We start from the raw sequence: 12,726 nt of genomic DNA on the forward strand, positions 1-12,726 counted from the left end.
GAACAGACGTATCCAGTGAGCGGTCCAGGGGCGGATCTGGGTTTTGAAAGGGGGGGGTGCAAAGTTCTTTTTTTTTTGTTTTTTGTATCTTATCAGCGAAGGCGCGAAGCGCCGAACCGATGGCGCGAAGCGCCGAACCGATGGCACGAAGCGCCGAGCATGCTAGGGGGGTCCGGGGGCATGCCCCTCGGAATTTTTTTTTAAAAAGGAAGCAAAATTGTGCAATCTGGTGCAATCTGAGCGTGTAAAGTGCTATTTTCAGGTGATACATTTTTCTTCTTTTTTTTTTTCTTCTTTTCTTTTTTTTTTTTTTTGTCCCGCTGGGGGGGGGGTGGGGGTGCAATTGCACCCATTGCACCCCCCCCCCCCCAGATCCGCCCCTGGCGGTCGCGTGGCAGGTTTGCTACGAGCAGAAAGGGAACAGTAATGTGACTTTTCTGAGACGGGTATGTTATTCCTATGGTATTCAGTTTATATAATGGGTAAAACAGCGTTAAAGTATGCGGGTTGTGATCTGTTTTGGGAGGATTTATTTGAATGTTCAAGTAGATTGTTTTGTGAGTTGAATGTTCGGGAAAACTTTTGTTTATTGAATGTTTTAGAAAACCGTTTGAGTGTTTGAGAGAACTGTATTGTAGGCATGTTATTTGGAAGGAATGATGTGTTTTGTTGTTGTTAAAGGATTTAGTTTGTGGTGATTGAAATTGTTGAGTTGTTTATGTATGCTTATCCTACATACGTGAGAGAGATACTCATGAGATAATAATCGTTCAAATCACACGTGTGTATATCATGTAAATGAGGTCATGTCAAGCAAGTCTGGCAGGGACCTGTTTTTTGCCACTACTAATGATGCCAAAGTCACCGAGACAAACGTCATTGTAGGGAAAAAAATGCCCTCGTTAATTCCCCTCGATTAATTGTTAGAACAAACATGTCACGCCACACTTTCCAGAGTGACGTTTCTTTGCTTTGACGTAATAGATTGCACAAGGCTTTAGAAGAGATCGAGGTTCGAAATCAAGCGTCTTCAATGTGGCTGCTTCGACTGCGGGACGTTTTGAGTAAAATACACGTAAGTACAGTATGTAGGATAAACAGAATACTACATGGCTTGCTGTGTCGTACCAGATTTACACTCGTTGCTTTTTCAAATAGTGAACAGCTCGCTTTCGCTCGCAGTTCAATATTTAAAAAAACAACTCGTGTAAATCTGGTACGACACAGCAAGCCATGTAGTATTCTCTATTTATGACGTGCATTCTGTGATTTACAGAATGGCGGAATGTGCGACGGGGTTTCGTTAGAGGGGTTCAGTTAGATTTCGTTAGAGGGTTCAGTTAGATTTCGTTAGAGGGTTCAGTTAGGTTTCGTTAGAGGGGTTCAGTTAGGTTTCGTTAGAGGGGTTCAGTTAGGTTTCGTTAGAGGGGTGCAGTTAGATTTCGTTAGAGGGGTGCAGTTAGATTTCGTTAGAGGGGTACGGTGCAGTTAGATTTCGTTAGAGGGGTGCAGTTAGATTTCATTAGAGGGGTTCAGTTAGGTTTCGTTAGAGGGGTTCAGTTAGGTTTCGTTAGAGGGGTTCAGTTAGGTTTCGTTAGAGGGGTTCAGTTAGGTTTCGTTAGAGGGGTTCAGTTAGGTTTTGTTAGAGGTTTTTGGGGGGGAATTGTTTTTAGGTTGTTTTTTTAGACTTCGGTTTGTTTAGATTAGAGTTTCATTGGGTTTTTTGATTTTTTAGACTATAGTTCTAGAGTGAGGATCTAGAGTATAGTTCTGGAGTATAGTTCTAGAGTGAGGATCTAGAGTATAGTTTTGGAGTATAGTTCTAGAGTGAGGATCTAGAGTATAGTTCTGGAGTATAGTTCTGGAGTGAGGATCTAGAGTATAGTTCTGGAGTATAGTTCTAGAGTGGGGATCTAGAGTATAGTTCTGGAGTATAGTTCTAGAGTGAGGATCTAGAGTATAGTTCTGGAGTATAGTTCTAGAGTGAGGATCTAGAGTATAGTTCTGGAGTATAGTTCTGGAGTGAGGATCTAGAGTATAGTTCTGGAGTATAGTTCTAGAGTGGGGATCTAGAGTATAGTTTTAGAGTAAAGGATTTAGAGTATTGTTTTGGTTTGTTTTAGTTTTAAAAGAGTAACACATTGGAAGTTTTGTATTGAAGGTAAACCCCTGTTTTTCCCACACATTTCCCTTCACCATCATATGAAAATAAAGAACCTGGTAATTTAACCTGTGTCAGTTTGTTTCGATTGCCTGAGTTTGGAGAGAAAGGGGCACTCGGTTACATTTGACCCCGTGATCAGGGTAAGTCACATTTGGCACTCGGTTACATTTACTCTGAAAATGTGCTCAGAATTATTAAAGAAAATCTCTCTGTCTCTCTCTCTCTCTCTCTCTCTCTCTCTCTCTCTCTCTCTCTCTCTCTCTCTCTTTAACACACGCGCGCACGCACGCACGCACGCACATACACAAACAAGCATGAAAACACAAACATCCCCCCCCCACACACACACAGACATATACCAAGCTACTCACTCAAGAAATGTCTCATTCAGTTTCACCTTGTACCCTGACCCAGACAAAAGATTTTGGTTTGAACTAACCCAGGTGCACTTACTGCACCTCACATTTTTGCACGAATACGCATTTGTTATCGCAGTGCATTCCCATTTTGAAATTACAAGCGCTTGAGCTAGACAGGAAATGTTTTCTGACTTTCTTAGGAGATAAGAAATAGGACGAGGTAAGAGGTAAGGGTTAGAAAATGAGCACAGATTTCCTTTGCTTGCTGAAAACACTCGAAACATTGTAGGAATCGTTCTCTTAAAGATGCAGTCCTCTTATCTGGCGTACCGTACCCCCACATGCACATTTTGATTTCGTAAAGGCTCTGTTGCCTATGTTTCGGAAATTAATTCATTAAACAATACAGCAAGCAGTCAGGGTGTTGAATTTCGGTATGTAGCAAAGTGGAGCAATGGTCTCATCCCGTGTTAAAGACAGGCAAGATCTGAGAAAGTGAGTTCAACTGTTCTCACGAAGCGGAGTGGGCTTTTTTAAAATTGTTTAATACATTTCTTGATCAAAATGTGGCTTGAAATCGAAATCACAACAAGAAATTCCTCCGAGGTAGGAAAAACACCCCCGTCCTTAGCATTCTCACTGCCACCAACTGAGCAGGCACTGCTAACAAGTGTGGTTATTTCCCTTTGACCATTAATATGTCCCTCTATAAGTCCTTGTAGAATCTTAATCCACCAATAACTCCCTAACCGTGTGTTTGACTGGTCCCAATTTTTGTAAGGACCGTCTCAGGAATGTATAGAACCTGTTCACCAAGTTTGGTGACGATCGGTCCATTCATTCTTGAGATCTATATGCGAACACAAACAAACAAACAAACAAACACATCGAGCGAAACCTATACACACCCCTATACCGGGGGTGTAATAACACGCACATTGCTTTTATTGTTTTTCTCTACATCCACAAACAAAAAAAAAACAAAAACAAAATGTATAGGTATCTTATTTTGAATAAATAATGTGATCACAAAACAACGAAAATACGTGTTATGCAAACTAAGTTCACGGTGTACATAATACCGAGACAGGGCCGTCTTCGTCGTCGGGTTTCGGTCAGTCAGGCCCAAGTCTCGGTGAAACATTTCAGTTCAGTTTTTGATGTTTACGGCGACAGATTGACAACATGTTTTTATACCGCTTTACACGATTTTTAAAAAATTATTGATTTGTTTGCGAAGGGCGTTTTAACAACATTATGAATGCTCTTTCTGAAAGAAAATAATGTCAGAAGTTCTCAGCCTGCTTGGAATGCTACAGAATGTTGTTCCCCAAAACTACCCTGTTGGCACTTCAGTGATTATACTGAATTAGTGTGGTTTTCAAACATTCCTGGAAAATTCTGTGGCAATATTGTCGCTATTTATTGGTTTCTGCATTCCGGATCCCCAGATCTTCCGACCTTCTGGCAGCTGTTACAAGCAATTTAGATGATGCTATTTATAAATAATTACGCTAAGAACATCCTCTGTTGTTTAAAACGATTAGGTTTAACAATTGAATTGCACACTGAAGTTCTGGCCGCGCATAGAAAAGATCAAGACAAGATTGTTATTTCTTATTTTTGAAAGGCAGTACAAAGAATTCTATCCCCAAACATAGGCCTATACACATACGATTTGGATTGTGTATTTATAAAAGCTAAAGGCAAATTCCTTCCGGTGCAAACGATTCGGTTCATCATCTCAGATCTAACCTGGCTTTTACTTGGGATTGGGCCACCTTTCCACTTTTACACATACCAAAAATAAACAAAGGCTTTTTTTAATTGAAATTAATTTATTAACAAAGTCTCAATCTGCATTGAAAGCAGCCAGACCGTGTTGACTTTTAGTATATGTCCAAGTAGGGGAATAGCATGCACATGCCTTGGCAGATTTTGTTTGTTTGTTTGTTTGTTTGTTTGCTTGCTTAACGCCCAGCCGACCACGAAGGGCCATATCAGGGCGGTGCTGCTTTGACATATAACGTGCGCCACACACAAGACAGAAGTCGCAGCACAGGCTTCATGTCTCACCCAGTCACATTATTCTGACACCGGACCAACCAGTCCTAGCACTAACCCCATAATGCCAGACGCCAGGCGGAGCAGCCACTAGATTGCCAATTTTAAAGTCTTAGGTATGACCCGGCCGGGGTTCGAACCCACGACCTCCCGATCACGGGGCGGACGCCTTACCACTAGGCCAACCGTCCTTGACAGATGAGAAATAGTAAACAGAACTGTTTTCACGGGAAAGCTTGGGCCTTTAAAATCTAAAAATGAGTGTGTCAAATAACAAACATTAAACAAACGGATCCGTTCGTAGACCGAGGAAGTAAAACTCCATTGGTAAACTTGTCGACAGAATGTGTTCGTCCGTTTGCGCTGATATGTCCGGAAAGCAGCAGCGTGTCAACAAAATCAGTAGAGAGCCAAAAATTAGGATCTTACAAAATCTAGACCCAGAGACGGCCCTTAGAAAAGAAGATAGGGAATGCACAAGTCACAAACAGAAAGCAAGAAAAAAGCCGACAGTGAAGAAAGCGTAAATTCACCTAATAATTTCCCTTCCACTCTTGCATCATCATCATACTAAGGATTACTTTTTCTCCGCTCTCAAGGCGCTGATTAGCTTGCGAGCTTTCAAGACGAGCCCCAGCGTGTTACACTTAATGTGCAAATTGCGTAGATATTAGATAACCGTCCTACTATTTTGCATTCACCATAAGGGAGGAGGGGAAAAGGGGGGAGGGGGGTTGGGCAGTGTTTTTTTCGTGTCTTCTTTTCCCTTCTCCTTTTTTCGATTCGGTCTTTTTTGGCTTTTCTTGGAACTACCGGCAATTTTATCATAAGTCGATAGTCAGCTAAAAATAGATCGTAAAGCAGGCAATTTGCGTCAAAAAAAGAAGACACTGAATGTTTCAAAATGCAAATGCAAAATGTTCAGAGAAAAATTACGTTTTCTTGTGGTCGTCGTTGTCGTCGTTATCGTCGTCAATATTTTATTTTTGCTGTTACTGCTTCGGATGGTTCTGTGTGAATTTTGAAATTCTCCGCGCCGTGGACTGCCTTCTGTTTCCAGCGCCGGAGAGAAGCGGCGCCCTGAAGCTCATTCATCAACTTTGATTAAATGAATTACCTTACTTCTGGTGCGATTTCGAGCCGTGTGCGTCTAGATTATGGTACATTCTTCAGATTCGTCAAATTCGCCAGAAACTCCCCCCCCCCCCCCCCCCCCGCCCAACGGTTAGATCAATAGTATTCATTTGACTACCGCTGTGTGGCCATTCACCAGTAAAGTCACCATATCCGCTATCATAACAATTTGCACCTGCTGTCAATTTTTACATTTAGTCAAGTTTTGACTAAATGTTTTAACATAGAAGGGGAATCGAGACGAGGGTCGTGGTGTATGTTTGTGTGTATGTGTGTGTGTGTGTGTGTGTGTCTGCGTGTGTGTGTGTGTAGAGCGATTCAGAGTAAACTACTCCACCGATCTTTATGACATTTTACATGAGAGTTTCTGGGTATGATATCCCTAGACGTTTTTTCATTTTTTCGATAAATGTCTTTTATGACGTCATATCCGGCTTTTTGTAAAAGTTGAGGCGGCACTGTCACACCCTCAATTTTCAATCAAATTGATTGAAATTTTGGCCAAGCAATCTTCGACGAAGGCCGGACTTCGGTATTGCATTTTAGCATGGAGGCTTACAAATTGATTAATGACTTTGGTCATTAAAAATCTGAAAATTGTAATTAAAATTATATTTTTATAAAACGATCCAAAATTACATTTATTTTATTCTTCATTATGTTCTGATTCCAAAAACATATAAATAAGTTATACTCGGATTAAAAACAAGCTCTGTAAATTAAAAATATAAAAATTATAATTAAAATTAAATTTCCGAAATCGTTTTAAAAACTATTTCATCTTATTCCTTGTCGGTTCCTGATTCCAAAAACATATAGATATGATATGTTTGGATTAAAAACACGCTCAGAAAGTTAAAACGAAGAGAGGTACAGTAAAGCGTGCTATGAAGCACAGCGCAACCGCTACCGCGCCAAACAGGCTCGTCACTTTCACTGCCTTTTGCACTAGCGGCGGACAACGTTCAGTTTCATTCTGTGAGTTCCACAGCTTGACTAAATGTAGTAATTTCGCCTTACGCGACTTGTTCACAACTGACCTGGCTCTTCCAATACTCTAAATCACAGCATATGGTACCATGGTTTTTCTCTTATTCCACCGTGCAAAATTTCAATCTGCCAATCTACGCTTCACCAAGCGGGGGTGGCACCCATAGAAATCTGATTTACTATAGGCTTTGGAATGAAGACATTTTTCATCCAGTGCAAGAGAGAGAGAGAGAGAGAGAGAGAGAGAGAGAGAGAGAGAGAGAGAGAGAGAGAGAGAGAGAGAGAGAGAGTGAGTGAGAGAGAGAGAAAGAAAGAAAGAAAGAATGGAAGAGAGAGAGAGAGAGAGAGAGAGAGAGAGAGAGAGAGAGGGAGAAAGAGAGAGAGAGAGGGGTATTGAAAGTTGCATGTTTGCCCCTTCACTGTAGCTGAGAAGCATGAAGGAAGCAATATTTTGTGTTGTGCGTTGCACTTGGTCTGTTGCTATAGCAGCTCTTGATGGTTGCTCGGTGTTTGATAAAGTCTCGTTCGTGACACGTGCGAGGTAAACTGGCGTTTGAGATTAAGTTTGTCTGTTTGTGGTCTGTCCGTCCGTCCGTGAGGATGCTGAACTAACAGCAACTATACACTCAGCACCGTAATTAATGTTTCAAACAGTCTAATCCCCTCTAGTTCTACTGGCTAAACGTGAGGATGCTGAACTATAAGCAACAATACATTCAGCACCGTAATTAATGTTTCAGACAGTCTAATCCCCTCTAGTTCTACTGGCTAAACGTGAGGATGCTGAACTAAAAGCAACTATACACTCATCACCGTAATCAATGTTTCAGACAGCCTCTAATCCCCCTCCAGTTCCATGGTATACGCATCCCTGATAGCATGCTAACGTTAATTTAACGTTAATTTAACGTTTGCATGGTTAGATTTTGGTTTACGGTTAGCATTAAACGTTAAATCAACGTTAAATTAACGTTAGCAGAAAAACGGTTATAAAGCAAACGTTAAATTAACGTTAAATTAACGTTAACAAGCAAACCGTTTTCATGGCAAACCTTTTTTAAACGTTAATTTAACGTTTGCCTGAAAACCAATATAAAACGGTTTGCATTGAAACGTTAAAATAACGTTAAATAAACGTTGACACATAACCGTTCAATATCAAACCATTTTTTAACGTTAATTTAACGTTTGCCTGAAAACCAATATAAAACGGTTTGCATTGAAACGTTAAAATAACGTTAAATAAACGTTAGCACATAACCGTTCAATATCAAACCATATTTAAACGTTAATTTAACGTTTGGTCGAAAACAATTAAAAAACGGTTTGCACTGAAACGTTAAAAAAACGTTAAATAAACGTTGACACATAACCGTTCAAAATCAAACCAATTTCAAACGTTAATTTAACGTTTGCCCGAAAACAATTAAAAAACGGTTTGCACTGAAACGTTAAAAAAAACGTTAAATAAACGTTGACACATAACCGTTCAAAATCAAAGCAAAATCAAAAAAAAAAAAAAAAGTTATTGTTGTGGTGGCAACAACTTGAACAAGAAACTTTTTTTTTTAAATGTCAAAAATTTTTTTTTTAAATATAATTTTTTTTTAATTGACATATATATCAAAAACAAAACTTTCAAAAAAATGTATTTGTTAAAAAACAACATAATGTAACGTTAAAATCAACGTTAGTTTTATGTTTTATGGCTTATGTTTCTTTCACGTTTTATGGCTAACCTTAAATTAACGTTAGATTAAGGTTAGTTTACTCATCAAGATAAACGTTAAATTAACGTTAACATTAAACGTTAATTTAACCAAAATAAAACCATAATATAACGTTAAATTAACGTTAATTTAACGTTTACCGCTAATGTCAATTTGACCAAAATAAAAGTATAATACAACTGCTGTTTGAATGTATTTTTCACGTTGAGTGCTAACATTAAAAAGAACCCCCAAAAACATAATCAAACAAATCATAAGGAAAATAATTGTATTTAATTTTTTTTTTTTGCTTTTCAATTTTTTTTTCTCATTTAAAGATGCATTTCCCATAATCTTTTCTGTCTGCTGTTGTTGTAGTGTTTGTTATATATGTAGCTAAAACCGTGTTAAAAAAAGACAAGCAAACACCAACAAATCAAAGTTTGAAAAAGGTTTTTGGTGAGAATGGTTAACTTTGCAGCTAACGCTATTTTATCTTGTTGTATTACTTAATCCGGAGAGCATGCAGGCTGTTGATTTTTGATCTCTGTCTCATTGGAAGGATGGTACTGGCCAGGTCTCATATTTTGAGCCAAACAGTGTACATGCTAACATAAAACAAAACAAAAGACAAATAAATAAAACCATTAGAAACATGTTTTGAGAATATGTTCTAAACATTTATTCATCATTCCCTGATATTTCCACAATATAAAAATAAAAAATACACAACCATGATGAAAATGTCAAAAGTTGAATCAGTTCTAAAGTTTCTAGAAGTGAGTTTGGATATATCACACTTTTAGGTTCTGTACCTAGAAATTTACCAATTCTATTCCATCTTTTGGGTTTAAAAAAGTCTTTGCAGATATATATTATACATCTGAAATGATGCCAGAAGAGACAAGGAAATATGAGGTTATTTGCAACACCACCAGCAGAGGAAGAAGTCGCTCACTTTGCAGCAGCAGATAAAAAGAATTGTTGAATTTGAAGCAGGAGCAGACACAGAAGTTGTTGAATGTGTAGTATCTGCAGCAGACAAAGAAGTTGTTGAATTTACAGCAGACGATATATTTGTTAAATCTGCAGCAGCACACAAAGAAGTCATTCACTTTGCAGCAGCTCCAGACAACAAGAATTGTTGAGTTTTAAGCAGGAGCAGACACAGAAGTTGTTAAGTTTGCAGCAGGAGCAGCGGCAGACAAAAAAAGTTCTTGAATTTGCAGCAGACGATATACTTGTTAAATCTGCAGCAGCAAACAAAGAAGTCATTCACTTTGCAGCAGCTCCAGACAACAAGAATTGTTGAATTTTAAACAGGAGCAGACACAGAAGTTGTTAAGTTTGCAGCACCAGCAGACAAAGAAGTTGTTGAATTTGCAGCAGACGATATATTTGTAAAATCTGCAGCAGTAGCCATGGAAAAAGTTGTTGATACAACCAGTGCAGACGATGACATGTCTGCAATAGGCGACTTTGAAGATCTGCTCCACATGCTATGACACCTGCAAAGACAAAGAATGCAACAATCTTAAAACAAAGAATTCAGTGTTATTTCAGAACTTCAGTGTAAACACTATAATTATGTCTTCTTTGTTGGTGTTCTTTGCTGTTCTTTGCTGAACATAGAACTGAAGGTAAATAAGGTTTAAATTGTCTTTGCATTATGCCAATATTGTTGAATTTACTTCTGTGAATTTGCTAACTTTGATAGCATCATTGTGTGTTTGAATGAAATGCTCTATGTCAATGCTGCCTGGCACGGATAACAGCCCTACCAACCCGTCCACCTACACCCCCACCCCACCCACACACACTCACACAGAACACCTTCCAACAAAATTTTCCCCAGACTAAGACAATAGAATGTCAGTTGGACCTTGACTAAAAATATGCATAGGTAAAGATGTCCCAGCTACAACAAATTGTTCTGTCGGAAGACCTCCAACATGCCGAAATGATGTGATGGCCGACCAGCCAAGGATTAGAACAATGCGTCATATAATATCAGCATGTATCAATGACCCTAGGCTGAGGCCTGACAATAACACTGCCTTCTCTCAAATATGATTTTCTGTTATAAATATAATAATATGACTGCTGGAACATTCTGATTCATCTTAGCGTTAAACAAGGATTTTACCTGCAAACACACACACACACACACACACACACACACAGTGACACACACTTACTTGGCCTCAACAGCCAGAATGTCGGGGTTGTACCTTGTAGTTTACATCCCTGTGAATGCTTTCTGTTCCATCCTCATGGTAATTCCTCCCACCCTGCAATGAAAATTGAAAGCATTGATGTGTGAATTGCATTAATTACAATAGTCTAAACACACTCAAATCTTTACTTGTTAATGAAGACAGAGAGATAGAGAGTGGGAATAGAGTGGGGGGAGGGGAGAGAGCAGTTGTCAATCAAACCTTGTTTTAAAAATTTAACTTTTATTTTTAAGTGTCTTTGAATAGATCATTTTCGAAAATAACTCCCCATGCCTCTCCTGAGATCTCTTATTTACTGTACAGTTATGCATTTGACCTGAAGCTGTAAGATTGAACAGTAAGTGCCCTGCGTGCACATGTGTGGAAAGTATCAGATTGAGAGAGAGAGAAAGTCTCAGATTGAGAGAGAGAGAGTAACAGACAGACAAAGACAGAGAGAGAGACTGAAACTGAGAAAGAGACAGAAGGCAGGAAAGAAAGAGAGAGAAATCCACCTTTCCAATCGTTATGCATGATATTGCTTTGATATTTGTGACTCGTATGAAAAATAAGTCAACAATCACAATGCCAACGGATCGTGAACTATGAATTTACAACAGCACAGTTCAACATTACCTGAATTTCTTCCTGCTGAAAGTTCCATTTGCCATTCGCCTCAGCGTCACAAGATCTGTATTACTATTAGTCCTGATATATGCTGAAGTGTAGCATGTTATCTTATACATGTGTCAGCAGTCACACTGGCTTTGAAGTTGCTAGCGTTTTAAAAACTGTTACAGAAACTTTTTTTAATTTCGATTCCACTGTGAAAGGTTGAGACTGAGAGTACTGTCCCTTGGCGATCAAGGGAGGTCACTCAGAATTTTCGTTCCTAGTTATCGAACTTGGACGTAACGGCACGTTGTCAACAAATGCGTTGGGAAGATTGAAAACTGGCAGTTGCAAGAGCACTATGTGATACACCAACAGAAACGAACCAGACTGGACAGTCCAATACTAAGACCGAAGGCGCAAGACATAATTACTGGACTGGTTTCAAGAGTTTTACAAACTTTGAGTGAGTATTGCCTCAGTGAACTTGGAAGATATAGATTTGCTAATTATTGAGACTTTTTCTTTTTTATTATGTATTTTTCTTGGAATATAAGACTAAAAAGTGTGTTTGTTTCTTATGTGTGTGTGTGTTTGTGTGTGTGTGTGTGTGTCACTGTGTGTGTGTCACCGTGTGTGTGTGTGTTTAGGTGTTTGCTGTTTTTCTTTATTGTTGTTGTTGCCTGAAATGGTGATTTGAACTAAGAATCTATTCCTTTTATGATTCTGTTGTGCATAATAAATAGCTTTTATTCTTTCAGATTTATAGTTATACCACAAAAAAAACTGTCTGCATTTGGTGGGGAGGTGCCTTAACTGGTCAAAAAAAAAGTGAGCCGATTGATGGCATGGCCGTTCATCGCATTTGGATGGTAAAAAGCAAAACCAGTTTCCATTCTTCAACAAGCTGAAGGTTTGCATTGGAAAACAGTAAGTGTTTTTTTTAAATGAGTTTTCAATGTAACTGACAGAACAATTTGTTGTATAATTATTATAATCAGTTGTGTAATGCTTGCAAAACATACAGTCACATGTACACACGCATCCCCCACCCCACCCCACCCCTTTCCACATATACACACACACACACATGTACACACGCATCCCCCACCCCACCCCACCCCTTTCCACATATACACACACACACACACACACAAACTCCAATTTGAACTGTTCCTGTTTCAGTGGTGGACCTTTCTGGTGACCTGTAATTACTCAACTGTCAGTTGGAACATATTAGGGAAAATAATCTATCATTGTGCTTTTGTACATTTGTTGGTTAAATCAGAATTACTTACAATTCTGTTTCCAGTCCTTTGTGCAAATTCGTATTAATTGGACATTATTTCTTTCAGATGAAAAAATCCTGTCTACAATCGGAGATGGGGGTGGCAATGGGAGGGGGCCACAGTCTGAAGGATGGCTGTACCAAAGCATGCAGTTGGAAGGGGACAACCCATCAAGGTTTACAATTATCA

The 12,726-nt window shown here is 39.0% G+C and overlaps 1 protein-coding gene and 2 long non-coding RNA genes across 3 annotated transcripts in view; 2 read left to right on the forward strand and 1 right to left on the reverse strand.

Annotated features, from left to right (window-relative positions):
• The window catches only part of LOC138958893 (uncharacterized), a 205,020-nt gene that overhangs the window by 10,176 nt on the left and 182,118 nt on the right, over nt 1-12,726 (forward strand). The gene's annotated exons all lie outside the window — the stretch shown is intronic.
• On the reverse strand, nt 8,958-11,412 carry LOC138958889 (uncharacterized). The gene is made up of 3 exons (XR_011453540.1): nt 11,273-11,412; nt 10,619-10,711; nt 8,958-9,928 (listed from the first exon to the last, which is right to left on the reverse strand). It is a non-coding gene; the product is annotated as an uncharacterized lncRNA (long non-coding RNA).
• On the forward strand, nt 11,575-12,726 carry LOC138958890 (uncharacterized). The gene is made up of 3 exons (XR_011453541.1): nt 11,575-11,714; nt 12,010-12,178; nt 12,604-12,726. It is a non-coding gene; the product is annotated as an uncharacterized lncRNA (long non-coding RNA).

Source organism: Littorina saxatilis, linkage group LG2, assembly GCF_037325665.1.
Source record: "Littorina saxatilis isolate snail1 linkage group LG2, US_GU_Lsax_2.0, whole genome shotgun sequence".
Taxonomy (NCBI): domain Eukaryota; kingdom Metazoa; phylum Mollusca; class Gastropoda; order Littorinimorpha; family Littorinidae; genus Littorina; species Littorina saxatilis.